General features: G+C 43.4%; 1 protein-coding gene across 1 annotated transcript in view; it reads left to right on the top strand.

Moving 5' to 3' along the window:
* The first annotated feature begins 3,487 nt into the window (after nt 1-3,487).
* Nucleotides 3,488-20,570, top strand: part of LOC141098226 (beta-microseminoprotein-like) — a 58,168-nt gene continuing 41,085 nt past the window's right edge. The window contains exon 1 of the mRNA XM_073585834.1: nt 3,488-3,637. The gene's annotated coding sequence lies outside the window, so the exon portion shown is untranslated. The remainder of the gene's footprint in view (nt 3,638-20,570) is intronic.

Raw genomic sequence — 20,570 nt, 5'->3', positions numbered from 1 at the left:
ACTGTTTTGTCATGGACTATTGGGTGCTGCTACAACATTTCGTTGAGGCATTATCAGCCATCCAAGACAGTATCTGCTCTTGTTCTTCTGGCTTCCAGACCTGTTTATGTTCCAGACCGGGAAATTTCTACAGGAACCTAGATGCATCAACCTTCTTCGGTCTCCCAGACTCTGTGCCTTGTTGGGCATCAACGACCCCACGTCCACGTCCCTGTCCCTTCACAACAGCCTTTTTAGAAATTTTGGATTTTGGGGATATTGGGGAACAAGGAGCAGTTAGTGCTTTGTGGAAGGTAGCACTACAGCTTAGTACTGCTTTGTGTTTTACAAACAGCACCGCAGCAGCAGAAAAAAATTGCCCTGGGGTTTAAGGTGAGATTACGCATCCCAGTAACCACACAAGACAGCGGTGCTGCCACTAAAAAATTGCCCTGAGGTTTAAGGTGAGATTACGCACCCCAGACACCACACAAGACAGCGGTGCTGGCTGCGTGTCAGTTGTGCAGTACCGTGCGTGCGTCTTATTCGCTGTGAACACAGCACTGCAACAGCACAAAAAAAATGCCCTGAGGTTTAGGGCGAGAATACGCACCCCAGTCACCACACAAGACAGCAGTGCTGGCTGCGTGTCAGTTGTGCAGTACCGTGTGTGCGCCCTATTCGCTGTGAACACAGCACCGCAACAGCAGAAAAAAAATTGCCCTGAGGTTTAAGGCGAGAATACGCACCCCAGTCACCGCAAAAGACAGCGGTGCTGGCTGCGTGTCAGTTGTGCAGTACCGTGCGTGCGTCTTATTCGCTGTGAACACAACACCACAACAGCACAAAAAAACCTGCCCTGCAGGGGTAAATGAGACCCCAAAAATAGCTGGGAAAACTGTCACTACTCAATCCTTGACATTATACTTTCAGCTCTGAAAAGAGCTTTTGGGTTTTACAGAGGATTTCTGGATGATTTGCACAAAAAAGACACAACTCTCCCTAGCAGCTGCTCATACTCTCTCTACACTTGCTGTGCTCTGCATGTAATGTGCAGAAAATGGCGGTGGCAGGGCTTAGAGCCAATCTATGATGACTCATAGCCTATGATGACGCTGGGCGGCCAGCCAATCATAGTAATGCCTCCCACAACCAAGAAGGCTGCGGCATTACTGTGATTGGCAACTGCTGGGCGGGAGATCCGAGTAGTGCGAGGAGAGTAGTGAAATACTTGCTATGTTCCGAGTACCGCAAGTACCGCATTCCTCGCCGAGTACCGAATACCCATGATTATGCTCGCTCATCCCTAATTGACACCACTTGTGCCTCACAGAATTTTATACTATTGAGCGGAGAAGAAAGAATATATTACATTTTTACCACTAAAATGTTGTTTTAGCTCTAAGTTAATTTTTCTAAGGGCTAATATGAATTTTTTTTTTACAACAAACTGAGGTAAATTTTTTCCTGAATGTGTCAATACCCTAAATGTAAGGCCTCTTTCACACTTCCGTTTTTGACCATGAGTCAAAATCCGCCAGGTTTTGAAAAAAACGGATCCGCCATTTTTTTTTGAGGATCCGGTTTTTTCTCCATCGAGTTGCATTACTGGCGGATCTTGACGGATGGCCATCCGTTGGATCCGTTTTTGTGAGGATCGGTCACATTTTTGGCGTCCGCCGGCATACCTGGACGGACCCTGCAACGTTTTTTTGTTGTTGGATCCACATTTTCCATTGCGCATGCCCGGAGAAAGGAAGTCAGGGAGAAAATTAACCCTGAATCAATCAATCAATCTCTCTCTCTCTCTCTCTCTCTCTCTCAAATTTTACTGTTATGGTTTGCAGGTGCCATGACCCACATAGAAAGCCCCTAGGTTGACAGAATAGCAAAAAAAAGCATAAATTACCCCATTTTACAAACTATACCTCTGAATGAATTCTTTTAGGGGTGCAGTGATCATATTGACACCATGGGTTTGTCACAGAATTTTATACCACTGGGCAGAGAAGAAAAAATAATTACATTTTTACAACCAAAATTTTGGTTTAATCCCAGATTTTACATTTTCACACAAGAAGTGGGTAAAAATTGCATCATAGATTGTCCCACAATTTCTACTGAACGTGGCAATACTCCATATGTAGCAGTACAGTACTGCTTAGCCATACAGAGAGACTCAGGCTGAACGGAGAGTTATTTGCCTCCTGGAGGCATCACTTTATTTTGAGAGCTATAATTTTTTCAGATTTCTGCCCACAGAGTTATGTTTTTTTATGGGGCGACGTTTTTCTGGTACCATTTTCAGACATAATAACACTTTTTAATTGCTTTGTATTCTGATTTTTGTCAGGCAGAATGAACAAAAAACAGCAATTTTTTTTTGTCGTTCTGCGTGTGGTAAAATTATAAGGCAGTTTTGTTCTTCGGGTCAGTATGATTTTAATAATATCACATTTTTAGCGTTTGTTTTTTGTTTTGGTGCTTTTACAAAATAAAAACTATTTTATATAAAAAAATTATTATTTTTGCATCACTGTATTCTGAGAGCGTTAACTTTTTTATTTTTCCGCTGATGGAGCTGTAAGATGGCATTTTCAGCGGTGCAATGTTTATTTATATTTATATTTTTAATCAAGTTTTCTTCCACTATTTGTTCGGCGGTATGCGAGCATTGTTTTTTGCCTTGTTTTTTATTTATTTTTTATGGTGTTTACTACAGGGGTTAACTAGTGGAACAGACACTTGCTACATTTCTAGTACAGGTAGAGAGTAGTGTAGTATATGAAGTATAAATAGAGATCTCTACAGACCCATATTTTAGAGAGTACAACTAAGGGGTGAAAACCATTTCTATACATGTTCACGTATGTACAGAATATTTCAGCATGAAGAAGAATTTAAAGGTCAGCAGATTTATGCTATGTAATCTGGGGACAGCATGATGTAGAGGTTAAAACATTGATATCAGCTGTGTGTCACTTATTAGGCTGTGTTCTGTTGTTTACTTGTAATGAAGGTTTTATCACTAGGACATTATCATTGCTGCAACTTGCTGCCTTGTTCCAAGTCATCCGACCACGCCCCCTACTCTGATATGCAGCTCACTGTCAATAGACAATGTACATAGAAAGCTGCGGTGTGGGTGGGATTGGCTTTCTCAGTCCCGCTGCATTCTACATCCTAGATTCTCTCATTGTGTCACAACTGCTGCACCCAGTAAACTAAGTGAAACATTGCTAAAATCAGGGTTTCCAAAAAAGCTGCTCTCAGATGAGGTAGCAAAGCCAAGTGACAGTTTCCCTTGAATTTGTTCATCTTTAAGTACTTAGCACTTGCTTATATCTACCTTATAGCTGACTTGGACATTAAAAAATACTAATAAAGCTGAAAAATAGGCAGCACAAATAAAAGTGAAACAAAATTATTCTGCACATGTAGTGTATTAAATTGGAATATTTCAGATTAACTGTGCAAAGGAAGTAAAATATTCTCCTCTGGATTTCAGAATTGTAGCCAAATGATGAAGCCAAGAAAGGTTAAATGAGAAAAACATTGTTTTTCATTGGAAAAATAAATTTCTCAATATTTGTGCAACTAAGAGTTTAAATAACGTTCAGAGCAAAGGTTCAGCAGCTGCAGAGAACACGTCATGATGGTGAGTACTCTATTACTATATTCATTTTAGGTCCCACAAGGCAATTTTGATATATATGTGTGCACAGCAGCCTAATCCATCACAATGAACACAGAAAATTATGGTAGACATAACCAAGCGTGCACGGCAACAGTGGTGGTCAGCCACAAACCAACAATCAACAATCTATGTTTGCTGGTCAGGCAATGTGTGGAGGCCACTCCTGATATGTCTGTGTTCAGACCTGGTTGGCCTTCATCTGCACTTGCTTCATCTGGCTTCATGGGAGCGATCCAGTAAATGTTCAGGTACAGATTGCACTTGATGTGGTCATGCTCTAAGTGTATTTAGGAGGCCGTAATGGCACAGCATTTATTAAAAATATATAGAGTAGGACCCCCCATATGAGATTGCCTTGGCGCGGCGGGGTGGCTCAATTGAATTGATCAATTTTTTTGCTAAATATCTCATTTTTGAATACAGCTAGACATTATGTGCATATGCACTCTAATTTATGCGTCCTAACCTTAAGCAGTGCTGGCTTCCCCCCCTATTTTCTTGTTGTTGGTTTGTGGCTGACCACCACTGTTGCCGTGCACGCTTGGTTATGTCTACCATAATTTTCTGTGTTCATTGTGATGGATTAGGCTGCTGTGCACACACACAGCAGCCCCACCCTGCCCCAAGCTTTATTTAATTGTGCACCTGTGTCTGGACCAACATCGCCCTTCATCTATGTTTGCTGGTCAGGCAATGTGTGGAGGCCACTCCTGATATGTCTGTGTTCAGACCTGGTTGGCCTTCATCTGCACTTGCTTCATCTGGCTTCATGGGAGCGATCCAGTAAATGTTCAGGTACAGATTGCACTTGATGTGGTCATGCTCTAAGTGTATTTAGGAGGCCGTAATGGCACAGCATTTATTAAAAATATATAGAGTAGGACCCCCCATATGAGATTGCCTTGGCGCGGCGGGGTGGCTCAATTGAATTGATCAATTTTTTTGCTAAATATCTCATTTTTGAATACAGTTAGACATTATGTGCATATGCACTCTAATTTATGCGTCCTAACCTTAAGCAGTGCTGGCTTCCCCCCCTATTTTCTTGAACATTATGGAGGCTGGGGATGAGTTACACGCTGGCACTGTGCATATGCTCGCAACCCCGAGAATTGTTGGCCCTACTTCTATCAGGGTTTCTTCCACCTCTCACAGCAGTTCCTGCTCCTCCTCCTCCATCTCTGATGTGGTATCTCAGAGCTCCTTGTCCACATCAGCCGGAAGCTGGAAGCTCTGCAGCACTGCCTCAGTGAAGTGGCAACAGGTTCTGCTGAAGCTAATTTGTCTAGAAGACAAACCGCACACTGCGGCAGAGTTACTTAAAGGCATATCAGACCAAACAGAACTGTGTTTTTTGCCGATGATCCTCCAACCAGGCATGGTTGTTTGTGATAATGAACATAACCTGATGGCAGCTGTAAAGCTTGGCAAGCTCACACACTTACCTTGCTTGGCACATGTGCTCATCTTGGTAATTTAGCGGTTTCTGAAAACATACCCAGATTTGCCAGACCTTCTGGTCAAGGTATGCGACTTCAGTGCTCATTTCCGCTCTGGCAGTGCTGCAGCAGTGCATGCAAATGCCATCTCACTGACTGGTGTGCAACGTCACCATGTGCTGGATCTCCACACTGCTCATGCTGACAAGACTTTGTGAGCAGAAGAGGCCAGTGGTTAAGTACCAGCTCCAACATGCCTGTTGGTATGCTGATCAGTCTCCGCACATAGCAACTGAACAGTGGTCATGGATGTCTGACTTTCTTTTGGTTCTCCAAGACTTTAAGGATTCATAAAAGATGGTGATCGGTGATGAAGACAACTATCCTGCTTCTGTATCTACTTAAACAGTTGCAGCACACAATGAAATATGAAGTTTTACATGCGGACCAGGTGGGGATGGAGGAAGACATAACAGAGAAATTGTAGCCAGCTCAGCCTCATCTCATCTGCTGAGAATGCATTGAGTAACAATGAGGAGGTGGATGCCGTGGAGGAGGAAGAGGAGTAACATGAGCTGGTGGCCAGCGCAACAGAGCCTAGTAGCCAGACAACCTTCGTCCTGTCTCTCCTACGTGGATGGGCTGAGGATGGGAATGAAGAGGAAGAGAGGGAGGAGAAGGAAATGGAGAATCATCATTATGGTGGAGATGGGGAAGTGTTGGATGTAGGGACCTTGGCACATATGGCAGACTTTATGTACCGCTGCCTTTCCCATGAATGTTACATTCATCTTGGCCAAAAAAAGGAACTTGTTATTCATCCTGCTAGACCAACAGTACAAGGAGAACTTTGCATCTCTTCTTCCTGAGGTGAGAGGCCTTCTAAAATGGTGCTATATCAGAAGGCCATTGTGAAAAATATGTTGAAAAAATTCTCATCGGACAACACTAATAGCAATGGGCAACCGAGGAGGAGAGGTCAGGGAGACACACAGCAGAGGCAGTACATTGCCAAAGGCGTGAGACAATTTCATGAGTCCAGCCCAGCGTGCAGGGCCTGATGACCTGGTATTTTTGACAAGGAGGGAAACGTTTTTAAAGCTGGCTAAGCAATACCTGACCAACCAAACCAGCATACTCCCTAATTCCTCGGTGACTTTCAATAATTGGATCTCAAAGCTGTACTCCTGGAATGAGCTGTCACTCTATGCCTTGGAGGTGTTGTGCTGCCCACTAGCGTCTTGTCTGAGCAGGTTTTTAAAGCAGCTGGGGGGGGTCATAACATACAGGCATTTTCGCCTGTTAACAGACAATGCAGACATACTCACTCTCATAAAAATGAACAAATCCTGGATTAGCCCACACTTTTCCCTACCATCAGATGACAGCAGCACATAAAGTGTTAGTAATGTTCAATATTTTAATGAGGCCCAGCAGTTGATGCCTTTCAGGAGTCTATGGATGATCCTCCTCATAATTTCTGTCTAGCTTTGCACTTTCTGCAAAGCCTTTTTGACTGAATAAGTACATCAACTACACGTTCAAAATATTTTTGTCCATAATTTAACATAATTTTTGCATTAGGTTTGTAGTGCAGTGGGGTTGGTGCAGTGCGACAGATAGGCAGGGGCCACAGGAAAGTTCAACCTAAAAGGCGGCTTTATTTTCACACTCAGATAGCAGGAGTGATATCCCCTGGATCGCACCGGGGTTTCCACAAATACAGTCCGTGTTCAAAACCCGCACCGCCATGTCTCTGGGGTGCATCAACCACTTTGAAGTCTCTGTGTTAACTGCACACAGGCCTTGGTTACACAGAGCCTCCTGCTCTGCAGCTTGCAAACTCCAAACTGACATACCCAAGGCCACAACTGAGAGTTAAAATGGAATTGTGGCCATAAAGCCACTGCCAAAACTCAGAGTGGAGAGGCTACCAAACCTGCCCTTGTTGAGTTTTCCTAAATCTGACTGAGTCAACTACTTGGACACAATCCGCACTTCCTTTTAATTTTGCCTTGTGATTCACAGCCGTTCTGCTGTAAACACAAGGCACTCCAGCGGGTTTAATATGACTTTGTCTGCATTCTGAGGGGACACACATCGACCCTCGGATATGATCCACCTCACTGCCTCACATATCCCCCCATTCTGTTCAAACTTGTGGGGTTGAACACTTGTTACCATACAGGGTGCCCATGACAGGGCATCCGCATTTCCCTGCGCCTTTCCTGCACGATGTTCCACCATGAAAATATAGTTTTGCAGTGACAGGAACCATCTGGTGATCCGAGCCTTCCTCTCCTTGGCATTTTTCATCCAGATCAAGGGTGAATGATCTGTCACTGTCAGGAACACCGCACTGCACTTGCTCACTGAGCCAGTGCGCGTGTCCTGAGTAAGACAACCTGTGCTCAGAGATACCTGTGGAGCAGGCAGCAGCAGAGAAGATGCGTGCTTCAGACCCACAGGACCTAAAGCATGTGGCTGCTGGGGGCGTGGCCTAAACTCCCGAGAGTTAGGAGCTGCAGGAAAACTCCTAGAATGGTAACTACGGAACAAAGTTACAAATAGGCATAGACAGGGAAATAAACCAGATCAGGCCGGGGTCAAAGCACGAGATAGCACGACAATTACCAAAGGGCAAGACAGAACGGATAGTCAAGACGTAGCCAAGAAGTTAGAAACCAGAGAAGCAGATATACAGTACAGAATTAACAGGCAAACTCACAACGGGGGGACAGAACCAGATCAGAACCATATAAGCAAGCTATAAGACAACGAACAGGCACACAGGGGTCACAACACTCGGCCAAAGGCAAAAGTATAACTGACAGGGATTGGAGTATCTCAGGGCAATAAAAAGCTCTGCCTGAACCAAAGCGAGGCCACAATAATTAACCCCAGGTGTGCAGGTCAAAGCCTGCACTGAGCTCAAGACATTAACCCCTTACATGCAGGTCAAAACCTGCACTGGGATCATGACAGTACCCCCCTCTCAACGGGGGGACTCTGGACCTCCAGGCTTCCCCGGGTACTTGGCATGGAAAGCCCGAACCAGGCGATCTGCATGAACAGAGTGAACAGGGACCCACGAGCGATCCTCCGGTCCATATCCCTTCCAGTGGACCAGGTACTGCAAAGAGCGGCGCACCCGCTGAGAGTCCACAATATGTCCAACCTCATACTCCAAGTGACCCTCCACCAACACTGGAGGAACAACAGACTCAGAGTCCTCCTTGACAGTCCCCATGGGTTTCAACAGAGATTTATGGAACACATTGGATATCTTTAAGGAGGCAGGGAGGTGCAACCTATATGCCACTGGGTTGACTATCTCCACAATCTCATACGGACCAATGAACTTTGGTCCCAATTTGGCTGACGGCACCTTCAAGTTGATGTTACGTGTGGAAAGCCAAACCTTCTCCCCCACCTGAAACATGTGTCCCGGGGCCCTCTTTTTGTCAGCAAAATATTTGTACCTCCCCTGGGCCCAAGAGATATTACGTTGGACTTCAGCCTAAAGGTTTTCTAACTGTTGGACGGACCCCTCTGCCCCTGGACAACCGGAATCCACCTGTGAAAACTCCCCAAAATGAGGATTAAACCCATAATTGATTAGGAATGGGGACATGTTGGTGGACTGACTCACCCGGTTGTTAAAAGCGAATTCCGCCAACAGTAACGCATCACACCAATCCTCCTGTCTGGCGGAGGTCAGACACCTGAGAATTTGTTCCAGGGATTGATTGGTGCGTTCCGTCTGACCATTACTCTCCGGGTGATATGCCGACAAGAAGGAGAGTGAGATGCCCAATTTCATACAGAATGCCCTCCAAAATTTGGCCACAAACTGCACACCTCTGTCAGACACCACATTCAGGGGTACCCCATGCAATCGGACCACATGCTGCACGAACAACCTTGACAATGTTTCTGCTAAGGGTAGTGCTGCCAAGGGAATGAAATGGGCCTGTTTTGAAAACCTATCCACCACCACCCATATCACGGTATTGCCCCTGGAAGGTGGAAGACCGGTAAAAAAATCCATGGAGAGATGAGTCCATGGCCTATCAGGAACCGGTAAAGGTATGAGTTCCCCAACCGGCCGGTTAAGCGAGCATTTGGAACGGGCACAAACTCCACAAGCAGCAACGAATTTCTTGACATCGGACCCCAGTGAAGGCCACCAACAAATCCTGGCTACTGCCTCTCTAGTGGCCGTGATACCGGGATGAGCACTCAGCCTAGATTCATGAAACTCCTGCAGAAGTCTAGGCCGCAATAAATCCGGAACAAACAATTTATCCCCTGGCCTGGTCGTCAGAGCTAGGAACTGAGCCCTCAAAATTTCTTGTTCCAATTCTGATGAGACCCCCGCCACTACCACCCCTGGGGGAAGAATGGAGGACGGTGGCTCGGGGGGAGACACCGGGTCAAAACTTCTGGACAGGGCATCCGCTTTAACATTTTTGGACCCTGGTCGAAAAGTAATGGAGAATTGAAAGCGTGAAAAAAAAGTGACCAACGGGCTTGTCTAGGAGTAAGCCTCTTAGCAGATTCAAGGTATGCCAAATTTTTGTGATCCGTGAAAACAGTGATAGGGTGAGCCGCCCCTTCCAAAAAGTGCCTCCATTCTTCGAATGCCAGCTTGACCGCAAGAAGTTCTCTATTGCCTACATCATAATTTCTCTCGGCGGATGAGAACTTCTTGGAGAAGAAGGCACAGGGTTTGAGATTAGTAAGGGTGGCCGGACCCTGGGACAACACTGCCCCCACCCCTACTTCAGAAGCATCCACCTCCACAATAAATGGTTTGGACGGGTCTGGCTGGACCAACACCGGGGCGGACATGAAACATTTCTTAAGAGCTGAGAAGGACTCCTTAGCGAGTTCCAACCAATTTTTTATATCAGCCCCCTTCTGGGTAAGATCTGTGTGTGGTTTAACCACTTGAGAGATCCCTCTAATGAATCTCCGGTAATAGTTTGCAAATCTCAAGAAGCGCTGGAGCCCCTTGAGATCATGAGGCTGAACCCAGTCTGCGATCGCCAGCACCTTCTTAGGGTCCATACAAAACCCCTCACAAGATAGAATCAGCCCCAAAAAAGACAGTTCCTGTGCGAAAAATGAACATTTTTCCAATTTAGCAAACAGGTGGTTCTCCCTGAGTCTCTGGAGAACTGTCTGTAGATGTTGTATGTGAGACTGACTGTCCGGGGAATACACCAAAATGTCATCCAAATAAATGACAACAAAACGGCCTATCAGGTCAGAAAACACAACACTGAAAAAGTTCTGGAAAATAGCGGGGGCATTAGTTAACCCAAAGGGCATAACCAGGTTTTCAAAGAGTCCCTCAGATGTGAGGAATGCAGTTTTCCACTCGTCCCCTTCCCAAACCGTTATCAGGTTGTAGGCCCCCCGGAGATCTAATTTGGAGAACCATTGGGCCCCAGATAACTGGTTACATAGGTCTGGAATGAGGGGAAGTGGATAAGTGTTCCTAACAGTTATCTTGTTAAGTTCCCGAAAGTCGAGGCACGGCCGCAAACCACCATCTTTCTTCTTCACAAAGAAGAATCCTGCTGCCACGGGTGACACAGAAGGCCTGATATGCCCTTTGCGGAGACTCTCAGCTATGTACTACTTCATGGCTTGGCGCTCAGGCCCGGACAAATTGAACAATCGAGCGTTAGGTAACTTGGCTCGGGGTACTAAATCAATGGCACAATCGTAGGGTCTATGTGGTGGCAGCGCCTCAGCCTCACTTTCGGAAAATACGTCTTCGAAATCCTTCAGGTACTCCGGAATACCTTCCAGACCGACAGAAGACACAGATACGGTTTTAACAGAGTTAACAAAAGGCCCCAGGTTACAACACTTATCTTTACATCCCCATTGAGTGATCTCCCCCGTCACCCAATCAATGTTAGGATTATGGCGTTGTAGCCAAGGCATCCCCAGTACCAGTCCTGCAGGCAAGTTATCTAACACAAGACAGGTTAATTTTTGCACATGAGTGGAACCCACTTTCAGAGAAAAAAGTTCAGACCTGAAACAGATACCGTCCCGGGAAAGAGAGGACAAGTTAATTGCCACAAGTTTAACAGGATCCTGAAGCCTGACTGTGTAAAAAAATGCGTGTTCTTATATAATATTCAGGACTTGGTACCAGATAAAAATGTAGTGGTTTATTTGGATTCTTCCATCAAAGAAAAGATTATTACTGAAAAACATAAAAATAGGTTCATGATTATAAAGAGATTGTTCATTTGTTCATAGCAAAGCTTGTACCTTTCTTTCTCTGGGATCCCGCATGGTCAATGGCCTCTGCATCTGTTAGGCTTCTCACGTAGTGATCAAGTTACATACCAGCTGTCCATTCAATGTCGTGTCCGAGCAAAGATGACTCCTCAAGTCTGTCTCTCATGGTGGTGAAGGAAGAAGAGAGAGCGAGCGACCCTTAGAGTAAGCCCCCACCTTAAAAATACGTCTGTCAAAGCACGTGGTTTCTATATATGGAGTGGACTTTTACCATGAGCTAAACTTAAAAATAACCTATGTAGTTGTCAGCATAAGACCATGTGTTCAGTACAGAACTGAGTGTAATAAGAAATTAACCACCAAATATTAATATGTAACAGACTGTCCCTATCTTATTAAGAGTCATAATCCGGGCATCAATCAGGTTAACAGCAGAGCCACAGTCAACAAGGGCGGTAGTCTGAACAGGACCATCACCAAGTTTCAGTTCCACCTGAAGCACAATTTTTGCAAGTGAGGAAAAAGGTACCTGAAGGTCTGGGTAGCCTCCTCGACTACTACCCAGACCTAGTCATTTCCCGCCACCTTGGAGGATGACGGACAGGAGGGGCAGTCCTTCTTCCAATGTCCAGATTCCCCACAATAGAAGCACAACTGCTTCTCCCGGCGGCGTCTTCTTTCCTTCTCATCACAGGTGACAGCGCTCAGCTCCATAGCCACTGGAGGAGTCTGGGTCTCAACTCTACTGGAGAATAATGATGTTTCAAGTTGCATAACACCTCTTGCCCGCAGTCTGCGATCCATGCGAACCTCTTGGGTCATGGCATCCTCCAGGGAGTCAGGTGGAGGATGGAGTGCCAGGGCATCCTTCAGACGTTCACACAGGCCTCTGCGGAACAGGCACCGAACGGCAGCATCACTCCAAGAAACCTCAGCTGCCAAACGCCTAAATTCAGAACAGAACCACTCGACCGAGTGCTTCCCCTGACAGACACTCATTACCTTGTCCTCAGACAAACGTACTCTCTCTGGCTCATCATAAATAAGCCCTAAGGCCTCAAAAAACACATCCACAGTCATTCTCTCCAGGGCAGAAGAGGAAAGAGAAAATGCCCAGGCTTGTGGGGACCCCCTAAGGAGGGACATAACTACCCCCACCCTCTGTTCCTCATCCCCAGAGGAGCGGGGTCTCAAGGAGAAAAAAATCTTACAGCCCTCTTTAAATGCTCTAAATTCATTTTTGTCACCAGCAAACGTATCTGGTAACTTAACCGGGTGATTCGGGTGGGACTAAAATGACATCTCTATTCCCCACCTGCTGAAAGCCTGCAGAAAGCACCCCCTGAACCGAGTCCGCAACCTGCCGTTGGGACTGGGCCAGAGCTTGGTGTTCCAAACTTAGCTTCTGCAGCGACTGAGCCAAGCATTTCACCTGCTCAGATAAGGAATGCATTGGGTCCATGCTGCAGAAGTGAGGAGAGAAAAGAAAAAAAAAGTTCACGGTCAGTTATAATGTCAGGAACACCGCACTGTACTTGCTCACTGAGCCAGTGCGCGTGTCCTGAGTAAGACAACCTGTGCTCAGAGATACCTGTGGAGCGGGCAGCAGCAGAGAAGATGCGTGCTTCAGACCCACAGGACCTGAAGCATGTGACTGCTGGGGGCGTGGCCTAAACTCCCGAGAGTTAGGAGCTGCGGGAAAACTCCTAGAATGGTAACTACGGAACAAAGTTACAAATAAAAAGAGAGAAATTCTTTCCCCTAGTCTTTTTACAAGTGACAGTGGCCAGACGGAGGGATCCTCCTGGATCACACTAAAGGGTTTTTACAAATGTGGTGCAGCTAGATGTAAAACCTGTAATTTTGTACAAAAAGGAAAAAACATTTTTTCTATAGTAAATAAAAAAACATTTACCATTAAAAACTTAATAAATTGTAATTCTTCTTATATTGTATATTTAATAACATGCAATATTTGTAATATTCAATACACTGGTTGCACCACGGGACCCTTGAAGGTTAGAATCAGGAGGCATCTCTCAGATGTGTCTAATCATAATGCTGTTGCGGTTTCTGCAGTATCAAAGCATTTTGCCACAGTTCACAAAGGGGATGTTAGCGGCTTTCATTTCATGGGAATAGAACAGGTGCACAGTCCGATTCGGGGTGGAGACCACAGAAGGAAACTCTTGAATAGGGAATCCTTCTGGATCTTCACCCTGGGCACTAGATATCCGGATGGAATGAATAGTCGACAAGACCTTATATTACATTATTGAATATGTTCGTTCCATTCTTCCATTTAGGGGTTGTAATATTATATATATTGATTGCTTTTTATTTTTGATCGGGGCCCTCTTAATTTGGGATCCTTTTTTGGTAGAGGAAAAGAGATAAGAAAAGAGGGAAAGAGGAAGAAAAGAAGAGAAAGGAGGAAAAAAGGGGAATAGGTTTTTTTTTTTTTTTAATTTTTTTTTTTTTTTTCTCTTTCCCCATTGTGGTATAATTATAGAATATTATGTATAGGATTTGAATATGTGATATGTATTTTGGAATATGTCATTGCAATTATTCTTTATATTAATCTTTGTTACCTTACATCACGAGTATATATATCTCCCTTTTAAATTATGTATGTCATTTATGTTGTGTTGTCTACACTGACTGTTTTCTTTCCTACTTTGTTTGGTACTCCCACAATTACCATAGCAGGAGCTGCTTTGGAGCAGTCGACACATGTGCTTCTGATTTTTTCAGGTGGGAGAATCCAACAAAAGGAAGTTGGTTGCATTTAATGTCAGAACATGATTAAGACCTGAGGCGTCAAAATGCGTTGTTCTGCAGTCATCCGACAGATATGCTGTACCTGCTGGAATTTTAATATGCAATGGCACAATAAAATGGATTTTTAATTTTCCATTCCTGGCGCTGGAACTTCTTTTTTCTTTCCTAAAGTTACAAATAGGCATAGACAGGGAAATAAACCAGATCAGGCCCGGGTCAAAGCACGAGATAGCACAACAATTACCAAAGGGCAAGATAGAACGGATAGTCAAGACGTAGCCAAGAAGTCAGAAACCAGAGAGGCAGATATACAGTACAGAATCAACAGGCAAACTCACAACGGGGGACAGAACTGGATCAGAACCATATAAGCAAGCTATAAGACAACGAACAGGCACACAGGGGTCACAACACTCGGCCAAGGCAAAAGTATAACTGACAGGGATTGGAGTATCTCAGGGCAATAAAAAGCTCTGCCTGAACCAAAGAGAGGCCACATTAATTATCCCCAGGTGTGCAGGTCAAAGCCTGCACTGAGCTCAAGACATTAACCCCTGACGTGCAGGTCAAAACCTGCACTGGGATCATGACAGTCACCAAGCAAAACTGTCGCCAGAGCATATAATTGCATAGGGACTCCAAGGCCCACTTAATAGCCAGGCACTCCTCCACCATGCTATAATTTTTCTCAGCCGGGATATGTTTCCTACTCAGGTAGGTGACCGGATGTTCTTCTCCGTTCACCTCCTGTGACAGGACCGCTCCTAGGCCACCGTTAGAGGCATCCGTTTGCACAATGAAGTCTTTCTTGATATTGGGGCTAGTGAGGACAGGCTGTCCGCACAACGTCAGCTTCATAGATTGGTATGCTTCCTCCATCTGAGGGTTCCACCGGACAATGACCCACTTCTTTCTGTTTAAGAGATTGGTCAGGGGTGTTTTTCTCCCTGCAAAATTAGGTATGAACCGTCAATAATACCCAATGATGCCGAGGAACGCTCTTACCTGTTTGGTAGTTACAGCCCAGGGCCAGTTCTGTATAGCCTCAATTTTATGTATTTATTTGGTGTTTGATAACCCCAAGGCCGATCACATACCCTAAGTACTGGGCTTCCTCAAGACCTATCGCACATTTTTTTGGATTCGCTGCCTAGCCCGCGGCTTTGAGCAAATTCACTACTGCTTGTACCCGGGACAAGTGGGTATGCCAGTAATTACTAAAGATGATGATATCATCCAAGTACGCTGATGCATACTTCTGATGGGGCTCTAACACTATGTCCATCAGCCTCTGGAACGTGGCTGGGGTCTCCATGTAGTCCAAAAGGTAAAACGACATAGTGCTACAGACTCTCTGGTGTTATAAAGGCAGTCTTTTCTTTCGCCGACTCTGTAAGAGGCACCAGCCAGTAACCCTTCGTCAGATGGAGCATGGTAAAGTACAGGGCCTGCCCCTGTCACTCAATCAGCTCGTCCACCCAGGGCATTGGATAAAGGAAAAATTTTGACACTTCATTCAATTTCCGGAAATCATTACAGAACAGTAACGATCCGTCCGGCTTCGGAATCAATACAATGGGGCTAGCCCTCTCACTCCTAGACTCAATTACTTCCAGCTGGAGCATTTATCTTAGTTCATCCGCGATGGCTTGCTTCCGGGCTTCTGGCACAGATTCACTCGCACCCTTATTTGAGCTCGGTGACAATGTCATGTTGGATTACAGAAGTACGGCTGGGTAGTTCCAAGAATACATCAATATTATCTTGTACCAATTTCCAGGCCTCTCGTCGCTGCTGTTTAGAGAGAGTGTAGCCTATCTTTACCTCTCTTAGGTTCCTATGGCTAAGGGCGCTTGGACGCCAGAAAGGCATCAGGATTTTATCTATATTTTTTGGATTCCATGTTTTTAATGAATTTTGAATAAAACATGAACTAAAACTTTTACATATTGTTGACGGATGTGCCACCTTTTTCCTTTCCTACAAAACCAAAGAGAAACTCAAAATTGATAGTGTCCCCACCTCAAAAATAATCTGGGTGAAATGGTGGAAGAGGATGAGGGAAAAGTCACATGTATTTATGCAAGAAAATCCCATGACAGATGACATGATCAGGGATACCATACATTTTCCAATGTCACCTGCTTAAACCAGAAGGAAGTACAGCGCAGCCTTAAAATCACTGCATGACTAAAGTACGTGATAGACAGACTACTATTTTTAATAATCAAAGATTCAATAATAACATGATCTGTACCGCAGGACTTGTGCATAGTAAATGTGGTGCCAATATTCAAAAAGAGAACAAAATCAGACCTTGGAAATTATAGGCTGGTAAATGTAATTTTTACTGTAGATAAAATCCTTGAGGGTTTCCTAACACATGCTATACTGAAGTATCTCAGTAAGAATAACCTCATGACCAACCATCAACATGGATTTATGAGGGACCAGATCTGTCAAACTAATCTGATCAGTTTAAGTTCCAGTCTGGACTATGGAAATACAATGGTTGTTGTCTGTTTGGACTTTTAAAAGGCATTTGATATGGTATTATTATTATACATGAGAAGGCGTTACATTCAAATTATAGATATCGCTTACAGTGAACAAACTAACAATCACAGACTGATATAGAGGGGAGAGAGGACTCTGCCCTTGCGGGTTTACATTCTACAGGAATGGTACCAAACAAAAGGTTGATGCATAAAATGTGAATGGGACTAGAGGAAAATATCTAACTGGATTAACAACTGGTTCAGTGAAAGAAAGCAAAGAGTGGTTATTATTAATGGTACACACTCAGATTGGGTCACAGTTAACAGTGGGGTACCACAGGGGTCAGTAATGGGCCCAGTTCTTTTTAACATATTCAATTATGATCTTGTACAAGGCATACAGACAGTATTGTATCTACCGGGGGGCAAAGGATGCGCTCGCCTGGGCCCCACACTCTGAGGGACCCACCCGGAGCTATACTACCCGTAACTATATCGGTAAGCACATCAGTCTCTCTGCACTAACGCTCTCCTTTCTGTAGACTACAGGTCACTTTAAGCCTGCGTTCTATAGAATGGCTGAGTTTCTGACGCAGGTGCAGGATGCAGTGACGACTGGGAGGGGGTCAATATTCATGGCCCCTTCCTAGCTTATTAATATCAACCCTCCACTGTCTGCCTAGCTTTTGCTGGTTATTAATTATAGGGTGGACACCTCAACATTTTTTTTGGGGGGGGGCTTTTTAGTAGTAAAATCTAAGTATACAGCTGTGAGCTGATATTATTATTACCCTGGGAGCTTCCATATGTATTTCCCTCTTCCCAGGCTCTTCCTCAGCTGGTTATTAAAATTGTCGGGGGAACCCATGCTATTTTTAACTTTAATTTATTGATTTAATTAAATATATGTACAGTAAGCGACACAGGCACTGTACTAATTATATATGTCACTCACATATTTGTAGCTATCTATTCTATATATATATATATATATATATATATATATATATATATATATTCTATTGTGACAGCTCACATTGTGATTTTTTTTAAAAGTCTTTTTATTGAAAGATTCCACAAGATAAAGTTTTAAACATTCAATGTCACATTGTAAGGTCAGAATAATCCAAACAGTCACCTTTCACAATGGCATTTAAGTAACATTACACTCTCAATAATAGTAACCAAATAAAGAAAAGCAAACAAACAGAATGGAAGATATCATATTAGGACAATTTCCACTGCAAAGCATTGCACCCTCAATTAAATTAACAGGTTCTTTGTCTAAATTCAGAATTTTGGGTCACAATTAACTCCTTTAGTCTATATATATCATCACCTTCCATATGTTGAAAGGAACATACATCATGGTTCATATCGTGAAATAGATGAAGTCATGGAATTAGAGGATAGATGTGTTAAGAGTGAATCACAACATCTCTCCCATATTTTATAGAATTTCTGGGGACATGCTCTATTTCTATATAATATATTCTCATATGGTATTATATCATTCACTAATTTTTTCCACTGGCCAATAGTGGGAGGCTTTACCCCCATCCACCTTAATGCTATTGCTTTCCTAACAATAAATAGAACTTCCCGGAGAAATATTCTATCACAGTGCAACCTTAGTTCTTCATCCACAATACCCAAGATGCATATGTCTGGACCACATTCAATTGGTATCTCAATTATCCATTCTAGTGTAGTTATCACATCACTGCAGTATCTTCGTATTATCCTACAATTCAAGATAAAATGCCAAAAGTCCGCTTCCTACTCCCCACATCTATGACATGCATCAGTTACTAGTCTGCCATATCTACTGTATGTAGTCTAATTGGAGTCAGGTAATATTGATATAGTATATATAGTTGAATTACCTTATTATTTGCAGCTGGTGACACCATCGTTTGTGCCTCTAGGGCATCATTCCACTGATCATCAGTGAAATAAGAAATTAATTAATCTGACTAAGTGTTGTTATTCCATATTGCTTCCAAAAAATTGGGTCCTATAAAATTTTGAGGTGTGGAAGTTCGGGATTATCCCATATCTGAGTCTCTCTCATTTGGTCAGTGAATATCAAAATATGCTTACTTTCTCGCCACACTGGTATCACCAAGCTATGTGCAAATAATAAACCTTGTGATGGTCTGTAGGACCCTTCCAATATTGCCCATGGTGTATTCCTATTCAAGAAGTGTATAAGATGAGCTTCTGCATTAGTAAGTTTGTCCCCACCTATCCAGTGTTTCAAGTATCGTATTTGACCAGCTAAATAATACAAGAGTAGGTCAGGCACTGCATATCCACCCTAGTTTTTGGGTCTCTGCAGGGATCCAATACGTAATTTGGGCCCTGATATAAATGTGGCCATCATGCCATGTATTTTCCCAAAAAACCCTTTGGAGACTTTAATTGATGAATGTTCCAACACATACAGACATTTTTGAAGAATTTTCACTTTGATTAAGCCAGTTCTGCCCGCCACAGCTAAGGGAAGTTGAGACCAAATGTCACTTTTTTTTCATCACATCACCTAAGGGGTATACATACATTATCCTTAAGGTCCTTAATTGGATTTTGATTATTTATAGTACCAAAGTTCACATTGTGATTTTACTGAACTTGGCTGATGAAATGTCGGGTTTTCTAGGAGATGAGTGCGCAAAAATTGGCACATGCATGGTCTGTGTGCCATGCAATTTTTTTCTTGCACCCATTGACCTGCATTAGCAAGTCTCATCCTGCAATTTTTTTCTTAGTTCGTTCTGAGCTGATAAAAAAATCGCAGATGAGCAGGGAATCATAGAATAACATTAGTTAGCTTGCAACATGATTTTTTATTGATATATCCAATAAGGCACCTTGTTTGGTCAATTGGACTGTTATCTCCTTTTAATGTGTTTTTATTGTTCAGCCATTGTGCTTTAATAAAGTTGTATATTTTATGGCTCATACTTCTTTTGCCTTAATGGATGTATTAGTATTTTCGAAGTGCCATTGTTGGTAGGCCCATTATTTTGGATATATAATGATTTTTTATTGGTTTGCACTTGTCTGTTTTTCTCACAGATGAGTATGAGCCCTTAGGGCTAGTTTGGGGGCTACTGTGGAGGCTATTATAAAGTGTGGGGCCATTATACAGTGTAGGTTCCACTTTGTGGGCCACTATACAATAGGAGGGCTTCTGTGGGGGTGATTAGACTGTGTTTTGAGGGACCAGTGTGGACATCATCTTATGAATAGAGGATATGTGGGAGCATTATACTCTGTATGGGGGAGGTATAGGACCATCATATTGTATATCATATTCTGTATAAGAAAGCTGTCGGCCCACCATACTGGGTATAGAGTAGCTGTACACTGGGAAACTTAGTGGACATTATTAAATGTTAAGTGCGCACTTAAGAAGAATTATTTTTATAGAGGCGCTCAGTATTGTGGGCATCAAAGGGACAAAATGTGGACACTGGTTTCTAGGGCATTTGCAAAGGGTGTTAATATTTTTAGGGGCCAATTTTACTATCTACAGTCATGGCCAAAAGTTTTGAGAATGACACAAATATTATATTTTCACATGATCTGCTGCCCTCTGGTTTTTATGTGTGTTTGTCAGATGTTTTTATCACATACAGAAATATAATTGCAATCCTATTATGAGTAGCAAAAGGTTATATTGACAGTTAGAATGAGTTAATGCAGCAAGTCAATATTTGCAGTGTTGACCCTTCTTCTTCAGGACCTCAGCAATTCTCCCTGGCATGCTCTCAATCAACTTCTGGATCAAATCCTGACTGATAGCAGTCCATTCTTGCAAAATCAATGCTTTTATTTTGTCTGAATTTGAAGGTTTTTGTTTGTCCACCCGTCTCTTGATGATTGACCACAAGTTCTCAA

This window comes from Dendrobates tinctorius, unplaced genomic scaffold (assembly GCF_039654945.1).
Source record: "Dendrobates tinctorius isolate UK_male_01 unplaced genomic scaffold, ASM3965494v1 ptg000089l, whole genome shotgun sequence".
NCBI lineage: Eukaryota > Metazoa > Chordata > Amphibia > Anura > Dendrobatidae > Dendrobates > Dendrobates tinctorius.
This window is presented reverse-complemented; position numbering and strand designations above follow the sequence as displayed.